Source organism: Mandrillus leucophaeus, unplaced genomic scaffold, assembly GCF_000951045.1.
Source record: "Mandrillus leucophaeus isolate KB7577 unplaced genomic scaffold, Mleu.le_1.0 Scaffold1083, whole genome shotgun sequence".
Lineage (NCBI taxonomy): Eukaryota > Metazoa > Chordata > Mammalia > Primates > Cercopithecidae > Mandrillus > Mandrillus leucophaeus.
This window is the reverse complement of record NW_012099021.1, coordinates 661114-673125: the sequence shown is the minus strand read 5'-3', so window position 1 is coordinate 673125 and position 12012 is coordinate 661114.

Sequence of the window (12012 nt, the reverse complement as noted above, 5' to 3'; positions counted from 1 at the left end):
AAAACAATACTAAAATATATATGGAACCAGAAAGAAACCAAAAAAGCCAAAGCTATTCTAAGTAAAAAGAACAAAACTGAAGGAATTATATTACCTGACTTTAAATTATACTACAGAATTATAGTAACCCAAACAACAGGGTGCAGGAATAAAAACAGACATATAAAAAGTGGGACAGAATTAATATCCCAGAGATAAATCTACACATCTACAATAAAAGTATTTTTGTCAAAGGTGACAAGAACTGACATTGGGGAAAGGGCTATCTCTTCAATAAATGGTGCTGGGAAAACTGGGTGTCCATATGCAAAAGAATGAAACTAGACTATAGCTGCATTCAATCTTGCCATATGCAGAAATCAAATCAAAATGGATTGAAGACTTAATCAAAGACCTCAAACTGTGAAACCACTAAAAGGAAGCAATGGGAAAACTCCCAGGGACATTAATCTGGGAAAATATTTTTTGAGCACAGGAAACCAAAGCAAAAAATGGACAAATGGGATCATATCAAGTTAAAAAACTTCTGCACAGCAAAGGAAACAATCAACAACGTGAAGAGACAACCCACAGAATGGGAGAAAATATTTGCAAGATTAATAACCAGAATATATAAGTAGCTCAAACAACTCTATTGGAAAAAAATCTAATAATCTGATCAAAAGATGGGCAAAAGTTCTAAATAGACCTTTCTCAAGAAAAACATACAAATGGCAGACAGGCATATGAAAAGGTGCTCATCATCACTGATCATCAGAGATATGCAAATCAGAACTACAATGAGATATTATCACACCCTAGTTAAAATGGCTTTTATCCAAAAGTAAGACAGGTGATGGTGAGGATGTGGAGAAAGGAGAACCCTTGCATACTGTTGGTGGGAATGTAAATTAGTACAACTACTATGGAGAACAGTTTGGAGGTTCCTCAAAAAACTAAAAGTTGAGCTACCATGTGATCCAGAAATCCCACTCCTAGGTATATACTCAAAAGGAAAAAAAAAAATCAGTTTACCAAAAAGATATCTGCACTTCCATGTTTATTCCAGTACTATTCACAATAGCCAAGATTTGAAAGTAATCTAAGTGTCCATCAGCAGATAAATTAATAAAGGAAGTGGGATCACATGATCCCATAAAGAAAATTTTGAAATATAGTAATATATACAATGGATTACTATTCAGCTATGAAAAAAACTAAATGAGATCCTGTCATTTGCAACAACATGAATAAAACTAGAGGTCATATGTTAAGTGAAATAAGCCAGGCACAAAAAGGCAAACTTTGTATGTTCTCACTTATTTGTGGGAGCTAAAAATTAAAGCAATTGAACTCATGAAGATAGAAAGTAGAAGGATGGTTACCAGAGGCTGGGAAGGGCAGTAGAGCATGAGGGAGAAGTGGAGGTGGTTAAGGGGTACAAAAAAAATGAATAAGACAGTTTTTGCTAGCACAACAGGGTGATCATAGTCAAAAATAATTGTATCTTTCAAAATAACTAAAAGAGTATAATTTGATTGTTTGTAACACAAAGGATAAATACTTGAAGTGATGAATACCCTATTTGCCCTGATGTGATTATTATGCATTGCATGTCTGTATCAAAATATCTCATGTAACCCACAAATGTGTATACCTACTATGTACCCCCCCCAAAAAAAGTTAAAAGTATTTTTTAAAAATTTATTTGCAAAAACAGGTGACAGGCCAGATTTGGCACACAGGCAATAGTTTGCTGAGCCTTGGTCAATATCATTATCTCCAGTTCATCCTGAATCCTCTCAAACTTGTGGACCTCTCAACTGCCTCTTACGGAAATTACCAATGACCTCTGTGTTGCTAATTCCAGTGGTCAATTCTCAGCCCCTATTTTAACTTGACCAACAGTAGCATTTGACACAGTTGATCACTCTCTCCTCCTTGAAATTCTTCCTTCTGTTGGCCTACAGAACACCATGCTTAGCTTGATGTCCTTCGACATCACGGACTCCTCTTTATCTTTTTTCTTGGTTCCTCATCTTCTCCCTGATTCTTAACATTGTAGAGCCCCAGGGCTCAGGCCACTTCTCTTTTATATTTATACTCCTTCCTTGGTGATCTCATTGAGTTTCATGATATTAAATATAATTTATAAACTGGTGAATCTCAAATTTTTGTTTCCAGCCCAAACCTCTCTTCCATCTCCAGAATCTTATTTCTAATGGCTTATAGAACACCTCCAGTTGGAGTCTAACAAACAAACTCAAACTCAAATTGTTCAGAACTAAATTTCTGCTCTTTGTCCACAAACCTGATTCCCCTTCAGTCTTCTTCATCTCAATTAACCTTGAAGTCTTCCTTGTCTCCTCTCTTTCACTCACACCCTACATCCAATCCACTAACAAATTCTACTGACTTCACCTCCAAACCTATATGACAAACTATGTTCCCATTTTCCCCACTGCTACTTTCCTGTCTATGCCCTGTCATCTCCTACCTACGTGATTGATGTAGCCTCCTACCTAATTTCCCTGATTCCTTGCTCCTTCCCACAGTCAATTTTCAACACAGCAACTGGAGTGATCATTTTGAAATTCAAGCCAAGTCATAGCACTCCTCTGTCAAAACCCTATTTCACTCAAAGTAGATGTCACAGTCTGTACAATTCCCAACACTATCTCCTGTGCTGCATTTCAAGGCCCTCTGCCCTCTCTGATCATCTCTTTTACTGTTTTTCTCTGGACTTTCTCTGTTCAGTGTGCCCTAGACACATCAATCCTCCCTGACCCCCACCAATGTAGGGCCTGTGTCCCTGCTATTTCTTCCACCTAAAACATTCTTGTCCCCAGATACTCATAAGGTTCTCTCACCCTTCAAGTCTTTGCTCAAGTGTCATTTTCTTATTGATATCTGTCCTCACCATTCTATTTAGAATTGTAGCCTCCTCACTCCCCAGAAGCTCTCATTCTCCTTACCCTACTTTATTCTGTCTACAACACCTATCTGCCTCTAATGTATCTCTCCCTGGCATGTCAGGTCCACATGGGCAGAGGTTCCATATGTTTTCTCCACTGCTGTATCTTTAGCACCTACTACAGTGCCTGTCCAAAGTAAGCACTCACTAAATATTTGAATGCTCATAGAATTAGGAATAATCATGCTCCTAAGTAAATAGTTTATTTTAGGGACAATGTGAGTTTTGTAGCTGACCATATTTTCCTCTTCACTTCAGCTACTAGGAATCTTAGAATCAAACGTATGGAACATATATAGAAACTCACCTGCACTTTATGGCTGTGGTAAAGAACTTCAGTTCTGGAGCTGGCAGTCCATTGAGTCCCAGTTCTACCAATTTACTAGATGTGTGATTTGAGTCAGGTTGCTTAACCTTTTTGTGCTTCAGTATTGTTTTCTTGTAAAATGACTGTAGTAGTAATAACATACTTGAAAAGGTTATTGTGAGAACAAGTGAAGACAGTAGAGGTCAAGTGCTTAGAACAGGGCTCAGCATATTAAAAGAGCCCCATAATGGCTTACTGGTAATATTAGAATTACCAACCATCTCGGTGTGCCTGGGACTAAGGCGTTTCCCCAGAAATGAAACTTTCAGAGCTAAAACCAGACAAGTCCCAGGTACATCATTTTATTTTTCTACAGTGACATTTCCCTTTGCCTCTTTTTATTTCTTATTTTTATTTATTTTATCTTGCTCTACAAATTTTTGAAAGGTGCTTTATATTTTTTGAAACAAAGTACAGACTGAATAAATCACACATGTACCCACACACAATGTGCACATTATTTACCTTAATAAAAATTAATAATTCATATGCTTTATAAAGGGGAAACAGATGACTGAATGAAGGCATAGTCATTTCTTCCCTAACAGAGTTTAGATTCACTTTTTCAATACTGTATGCAAAGCAAAGGTAGAAAAAGATGAGACAGAGATGACAAAGCCTTTAGCACTCCACCTTAAGTAAGTTTAGTATTATACCAAACCACAAGATTATGTAAATAAAAAGACTAACATTGTTAAGTGCCACACAAATGTTAGTTGATGTTATTATAACAATCTGGTCTTATGATACCCTGAGGCTTCTTGAGTAACAGAGAGGTGCTAATGGAATCAGGCTGTATATTTTCAGAAATACAATATAAACTTTGTGACTGCAATTCCCCACAAGGTCTTCTTCTTATTAGCTACTTCTATGATTGCCAATGTTGGCATTTTCCCCCTTCTATAACCTTTGTGAATATCTGAAATATAAAACATTTCAAGACTTTTTAAACAACAAGTTATTAAAACCAGAATTGCAGTGTAAGGAGCTCTACAGACTCTCTCCCCTGCAAATCATAACTGGTGAAAATGATTCTTAAAATGTTTAAGTCTCTGGAAATTGTCCTAAGAGAATATGACAAATGGAGAAACTTTTTTTAAAAAAATGAATATCTTAGTAAGAAGAGTGAGAGTCTGTGGCATTTGAGCCGTGACCTGCTCCCTTCTCTGTCCTCCAGCTCAGCATAATGAAAGCTCTACTATGGGTGGATGAACCAAACATCACAGGACTATCTTTTCCACAACTCCTAGTGTAGGGCTACAGTATTATTGCAAGAGGACCAGGCCATCAGCATTTCTCATCCCCACCTCTATCCTCAAACCCACTCCCAGAGTCCCTGTTGCAGAAGCTGAATTCCAGGCCAGGGTAGCTGAGAGATATGGGGCTCCCTTCTTTAGCATAGAACCCATTCATACGGTAGAAGCTCTACCATGCAGCAGGATGAGCGTACTGAATCCAATTGCTCACACTGCAACTTGCTCATAGGGTGAAAATTTTATGCTAGGAGAGGCAAACCAAGAACAGAGGCTAATGCAACCACCTAGTGTCCCACTCATAAAGCAGGGGTGTTACTCCAAAAGAAATGAGTCACTGTCCCCACCCCCAGCTCTGGAATAATGGTGCAGATGTTTTGTCCAAGGATAGGGCCAGGTCCCAAGCTTCAAGCTCCCCTGAAGGGAACTGAATTTATTTGGAACAGAGTGTGGAATTTCAAGCCCACAGTTGCTGTTAAAAGCAATGACAGCAACACACTCAACAGTAGGGCAGCTATACATTTAATACAGAGAACCAAGGAAAGCAATAGCTAGAGTTGAAACAAGCCTCACAGATTTGTCTTCAATAACTACTGTTCCGAAGAGGCCTAAATTTAGATGGGAACGTTGTGACATTTGTACTCCATAGCATTACTGAAAACAATAGAGGAATCAGCCAGCAGTTAGTGGAGGCTATCAGCACGTGTGATAGCAATAGACAGGCAGCTTAACCAAGAAATCAGGAAAAGAAACTGTCGAAGAGAACCATGTTAAACCAATTGTTACTCCAGGGAGCCTGTGTGCTTATCCAACCCTGAACTTTCTGAGAAATGACATCAAAGGCTACATACAAAGAAAAGAAATAGACTGAAATAGCTCAGCTAGATCACTGAACAAAGAAACCAGCAAACAACACCACCAAGCCACTGTGTGTGTGGAAGAGGGAGAGGCAGGGGTAAATCAGTATTCAGAATTGCTACAATGCATTATCTAAATTTCCATTTTTAACAAAAAATTATGAAAAATGCAAAGAAACAAGGAAGTCTGACACCTACACAGGAGAAAATAGGCAGAAGAAACTGCCTATAAGAAGGCCCAGATGTTGGAATTATAAGACAGACTTCCAAGGAGATATCATAAATATATTAAATGCACTAAAGGAAATCATACTTAAAGAAGTAAAAGAAGGAAGATGAAGATGTCTCATCAAATAGAGAATATCAACAAGTAGATATAAATTATTTTAAAAGATAGAAATTTTTGAATTAAAATGTACAATAACCAAAGCAAAAAATTCATGAGAGGGCTCAACAGAGGATTTGAGTTGGCAGAAGAAAGAATGAGCAAATTTTAAGATACATTAGTGGAGATAATTCAATTAGAAGAACAAAAAGAATGAAAGAACATTGAATGGAGTCTCAGAGAAATGTGGGACATTATTAAGCACCTGAACACAGGCATAAGAAATCAAGACAATGTGGTACTGGCATAAGGACAAATAGATTAATGGAATAGAATTGAGAGTCCAGAAATAAAGCCACATATATGTATATGGGCAATTGATCTTCAACAAGTGTACAAAAAATTGTGATGGGGAAAGTATATTCTTTAAAATAAATGTGCTGTGACAACTGAATATCCACATACAAAAGAATGAATTTGGACCCCTACCTCACACCATATAGAAATGTTAATTCAAAATGGATCAAAGACCAAAATGCAATAACTAGATCTAGAAAACTCTTAGGACAAAACTTAGGTGTAAACCTTTATGAAGTTTGATCAGTCAATTGTTTCTCAGCTATCATACCTAAAGCACAAGAAGCCAAATATAAAATTAGACTCTATCAAAATTAAAAACTGTTGCACTCTCTTAAGCACTTTTTAGGATGCTCTCAAGAAAGGGAAAATATAACACACAGAATGGGAGAAAATATTTGCAAATCATGTATCTAACAAGAGTCTATCCAGAATATATATAAAATCTATTCAAAATATATAATGAACTCTTACAACTCAATCAAAAGACAAGTAAAACCAAAATAGGCTAAAGAGAATGGTTTATATAAACTTTTCTTCAAAGACACACAAAACCCAATAAAAACATACGTTCAAAATTACTAGTCATTAGGGAAATCAAAATCACAGTGAGGTGCCACTTCACATCCACCGTGATGGCAATAATAAAAAAGACAGAAAATAACAAATATTTGTGAAGATGTGGAGAAATTGGAACACCCATACATCACTGGCAGAAATGTAAAATGGTGCAACTGCTTTGGAAAAAAGTTTGGTAGTTTCTCAAAAAGTTAAACACAGAGTCGCCACATGACCTGGCACTTTCACTGCTAGATATATACCCAAGAGAAACGAAAACATATGCCCACACAAAAGCCTGTACACAAATGTTCATAGCATCATTATTCACAAGAGTAAAAAAAATAGAAACAACCCAAATGTCCGTCAGCTAATAAATGCATAAACAAAATGTGGTATACCTATACAATGAGCTGTTACTCAGCTATAAAAGAATGAAGAATTTACAAGCTACAACATGGATGAACCTTGAAAACATTATGGCATGTTTAAAAAGCCAGTCATGAAATGCAACATATTATATGATTATATTTCTAAGAAATTGTAAGACTAAGCAAATTAATAGAAAGAAGGCAAATTAATGGTGCCTAGGGGCTGGAGAAAAGGGGAAATGAGAGTGACTTCTAAAGGGTAAAATATTTCTTTTGGGGGTATTGAAAATATTTTGAAATTGATTGTAGTGATGGTTACCCAAATGAGTAAATGTTATGGTATGTGAGTTACATATCAATAAGGCTGTTTAAAAAGTTAATGGGGCTGGGCACGGTGGATCACACCTGTAATTCCAGCACTTTGGAAGGCCGAGGCAGGCAGATCACCTGAGGTCAGGAGTTCGAGACCAGCCTGACCAACATGGTGAAACCCCATCTCTACTAAAAATACAAAAATTATCTGGGCATGGTGGTGCATGCCTGTAATTCCAGCTACTTGGAAGGCTGAGGCAGGAGAATTGCTTGAACCAGGAGGTGGAGGTTGCAGTGAGCCAAGATCACGTCATTGCACTCTAGCCTGGGCAACAAGAGTGAAACTCCATCTCAAAAAAAAAAAAAGTTATTGAAAAATTATTTCAAATAAGAATGTATAACAAAGTTTCACATATTCACTAAGTATTTATTAAGCATCTGTTACATGCCTGACACTGTTCAAGGTACAGTGAATATAGTAGTAAACCCAATAGACTTAGATCACTGCCCAAATGGAGCTGGCCTTCTAGCCAAAAAGACAGACACTACACATACAAAGAGGATACATTTTTAAAATATTTTTGAAGATTTAGCAATGAATAAAGTCTCTGCTCTCATGGAGTTTGACATCCTGTGTTTTCATCTTTAAATCTCTGGTCCCTAGACATTGTTATGTAAATGGGCTGAATGAAAATACACATATAATTTACACATACTGAAAATTCCCATGCTACCCAAATCATCCAAATTTGAGACTACTTATTCAAAGTACTCCTCTCACATATATAGTAACTGTCTCCAGCTATTCCTGCTGCTATAACAAAATATTTTAGACTAAGTAATTTATAGATGATAGAAATTTATTTCTCACAGTTCTGGAGACTGTGAAGTCCAAGATCAAGGTGCTGGCAGATTTGGCATATGGTGAGGGGTGCTCTCTGCTTCCAAGATGGCACCTCTTGCTGCATCCTCACATAACGGAAGGGACAAATGCCATGTCCTCACATGGCAGAAGGAGCAGAAGGGCAAAAGGGATATAATCATCTCCTCAAGCCCTTTTAGAAGGACACTAATCCTGTACATGAGGGTGGACCCTTATAGTATAACGCCCTCCCAAAAGCTCCTCTTCTTAATATCATTATATTAGAATTTGACTTCCAATATATGAATTTTGGAGGGGCACATACATTGAATCTACAGTAGTGAATAAAGACAACAGAGAGATTTTCTCATCTAGTAGTAGGCTTTTCTGTATCTCTCACATATTCTGGGATCTCAGAACTCAGAGTCACTCAGTACCTTGGACTTCCTGGAAATTTGCTACACATCCATCTCTCTAGATGAAAGTGAAAGTATGCCAGTCCTTTCTCTCTGGATTGTCATAATTTAATCTGAAGCCTAGACATAATTCTCTGGCTTCAGGTGTTTCATTAATGGATGTTTCATAATTGTATATAACCAATTTCCTATTGTGGAACATTTAATTCTCCCCAGATTTTGGGCTAATTTAAATATTGTGAGGAGACTTCTTAGCATAATATCTTCATTTACCTTTGCATATCAAGGATAGGACCTTTCAGGTGGATTTCCCAGAACTGATGATTTGCCCGAAGGCCAGTTTCAGTCAACAACAGTGTAAATTAGAGAATTATTAGAAGTTTTGAAACTACATTTTTTCTGAGTTATACTATTCCTATGTCATACAGGGTCCTAAAAGAAAACAGAGGGCAAGCTCAAACTAGGTAAACTGAGAAGTGTTAAAAGTTGGGGGTGGTTTATTTACTAAAAGTAAGCAGAGTGTAAGGAAAACTGTCAGAAGAGGAAGATAGTAACCTAAGGCTAATAAAAATGAGAAGCTAGTATTGACCCCCTCCCTAAGGGGGCAAAGGGAGGAGGCAATAATTAGATTTTTTTTCATTCAATAAATACTGATTAAATATATGCTATGCGTCATGGGGAGTGCAGATACCAAAAGTGAGATGTTTAGGTAACAGGTATTTCATTGCTATTACCACCATTTGTGATCAGAGCAGTGCTAAAGACACATATATTATCTCCTTTAATATTAAACTGCCTTTGAGGAAGGTAATAATAACATTTTACAGATAAAGAAATTGAGGTTCAGAGTGGTTAAGTAACTTGCCTGAGTTTATAGAGCTTATATTAGGCAGAGCTAAAATGTAAGCCCAGGTGTGCCTGACTCTAAAGCTTTTAGCCTCTGTGTGTTTCTTCGATATAAACCACTGCTAAGAAAGCAAGAATGTATGTAGAGATCTCTACCTTTGCAAATAAACCTGGCCTTTGAAAAGGAAGACCTTTTTGAAATCTTTGTAGTGAAAACAGATTAGTTGTACCTATTTATCGGTGTGAAATTGGTTTTTGATCCTCTGCTGTAAGCACAAACACACTCAGAGCTGCAACTGAGTTTTTCTGATTTCTCAACTTTTTATTTATTTAAAGAAAATTGAGCTGACACAAGCAAATACAGCCATCTCTGCACTTGTCTTTTGTTTTGGAAATGCACAGAAGAAGGCCCCCTGTGACAATTAATTTTATGTGTCAACTTGAATGGGTCACAGGATGCCCAGATATCTGGTTAAATATTATTTCTGGTTGTGTCTGTGAGGGGTCTAGAAGAGATTATCATTTGAATTGGTGGACTGAGTAAAGCCAATGGCTCTCCCCAGTGTGACTGTGCAGCATCCAATCCATGGAAGGCCTGAAGAGAAAATAGAAAAGACAGAAGGTTGGATTTACTCTCCCTAGAATATCTTGTTGTGTATATACATATACTTGCTCTTCCTAGCATATATCTTCATATAATTTTTTATATATAATTGGTTGTTTTTCAGCCCTACTGATTTCCTGTGTGATTCAGCTACCCATCAAATTCTAGCAAGTTCCTTGGCTACTAAGGATCCCATAAAATCACACAAGTCCATAATAGTAAAATACCACTGTGGAAAAGAAAGGAGACTTGGCCCATTTCGTCTTCAGTTTTCACCTTAATTCAAATATCAAATAAAACAGTGTCTCTGGACAATGATTCTCCTCAGATATCAGCAAATTTTAAAGAACTGTTACTGCAAACATTTGCATAATTTCTTTCAGAAGACAGATAGGAAGATTTATGTGGCAAGATGGTATCTGAGTAAACAGAAACATTTCAATAGTGTGCTTTCTTTAGAGAGAAGGCTTTATGGTTTAAAAAAATGGTGTGAAATCTAATTTGCAACTTATAGCATTCCTTTATGATAGGTTTGACTCTATTCAGCAAAGAAAAAAAGTGGAAACAGAAGATAAACAAATTACCCAAAATTATACAGTTTGATATTGCAAGAACTGACATAGAGCCCACTGCTTCTGATTCCCTAGAAAAATCATCTTTCTATTACATTGCAAACCCCAAAAGCAGACAGGGACCCATCTTGTCTCTTACTTGGAACAGATAAATCTGTTAATAGAAAAGCCTTATGCCACATGAACTTATCAGGTGCTGCTACTCTCCCTTTATCATAGATAACAGATTTAATTACAGATAGATGACTAAGAAGACTGAGCAATGGGTTGAAGAATTTGCCAATAGAAAATTTTAAAGTTTGAAGAATTAGAATGTAAAATCTATGTTGTTAGAAATTGCCTTTTTTGAATGATGTTTTTGTAGACAAAGTTTTAAAAAATGTTCTAATATCTCCCCAATGTCTTATATGCCTATTATTAACATGGAGATTTCCCTCGAAGAACTTTGAAGCATCTATTCTTCTGAACCAATCCAGACTCTAGGTCTTTCTAGGTCTGCTATCCATCTGAACTTCTGAAATGTTCTTTCACTGTGTCTCTCTGTTAAAGTTCTTTGCTTCCTGGATACCATGTCTTCCTTTCTTCATTTACTCCCTTCTTTTGCTTAAGTACTCCTCTATTAGCTTTTAAGACAGGACACTTGGGAATATATTTTTCAATCTTTCAAATACCTGAAATTGGTTTAATTTTTCACACTAGATTGATAATATGGTAGGTATAGAATCCTACCCTGAAAGTAATTTTAACTGAGAATTGGAAAAGCTTTTAATTCATTCTGGTAATATTCAAAATTGTTGTTAAGTTAACATTTTCATTGGGGACCTTTGAAATTGCAATGGTGTCTTTTCTGTGGAGCCTTTTTTTTTTTACTAGAAAATTATTTCTTATCTCCTGATTGTGGGTGGGAGTTGGTACACCCCTGGTTTCTGTCATTCTGGAAGCAGTGCTAGGGAAGGGGGCCAAGGTCTGTTAGTAAAGGAAGCACATGCCTATTATTACCCAACTCTGTTTTCAGCACCGTGTCTCATTTAAGCTCTCTAATGTGCCCAGAGTCCTTGAGGTACTACTGTTCACTTTCCCCAGAAAATAAACCTCCAAAACCACAATGAACTATCACCTTACATACATTAGAATGGCTATTATTTAAAAAATCAGAAAGGAACAAGTATTAGCAAGGATGTGGAAGAATTAGCTCTTGTGCACTGTTGGTGTGAATGTGGAACAGTGCACCTCTCATGGAAAAGAATATGGAGGTTTCCCCTATTCCAATCAATAGAAAAAGAGGGAATCCTCCCTAACTCATTTTATGAGGCCAACATCATCCTGATACCAAAGCCTGGCAGAGACACAACAAAAAAA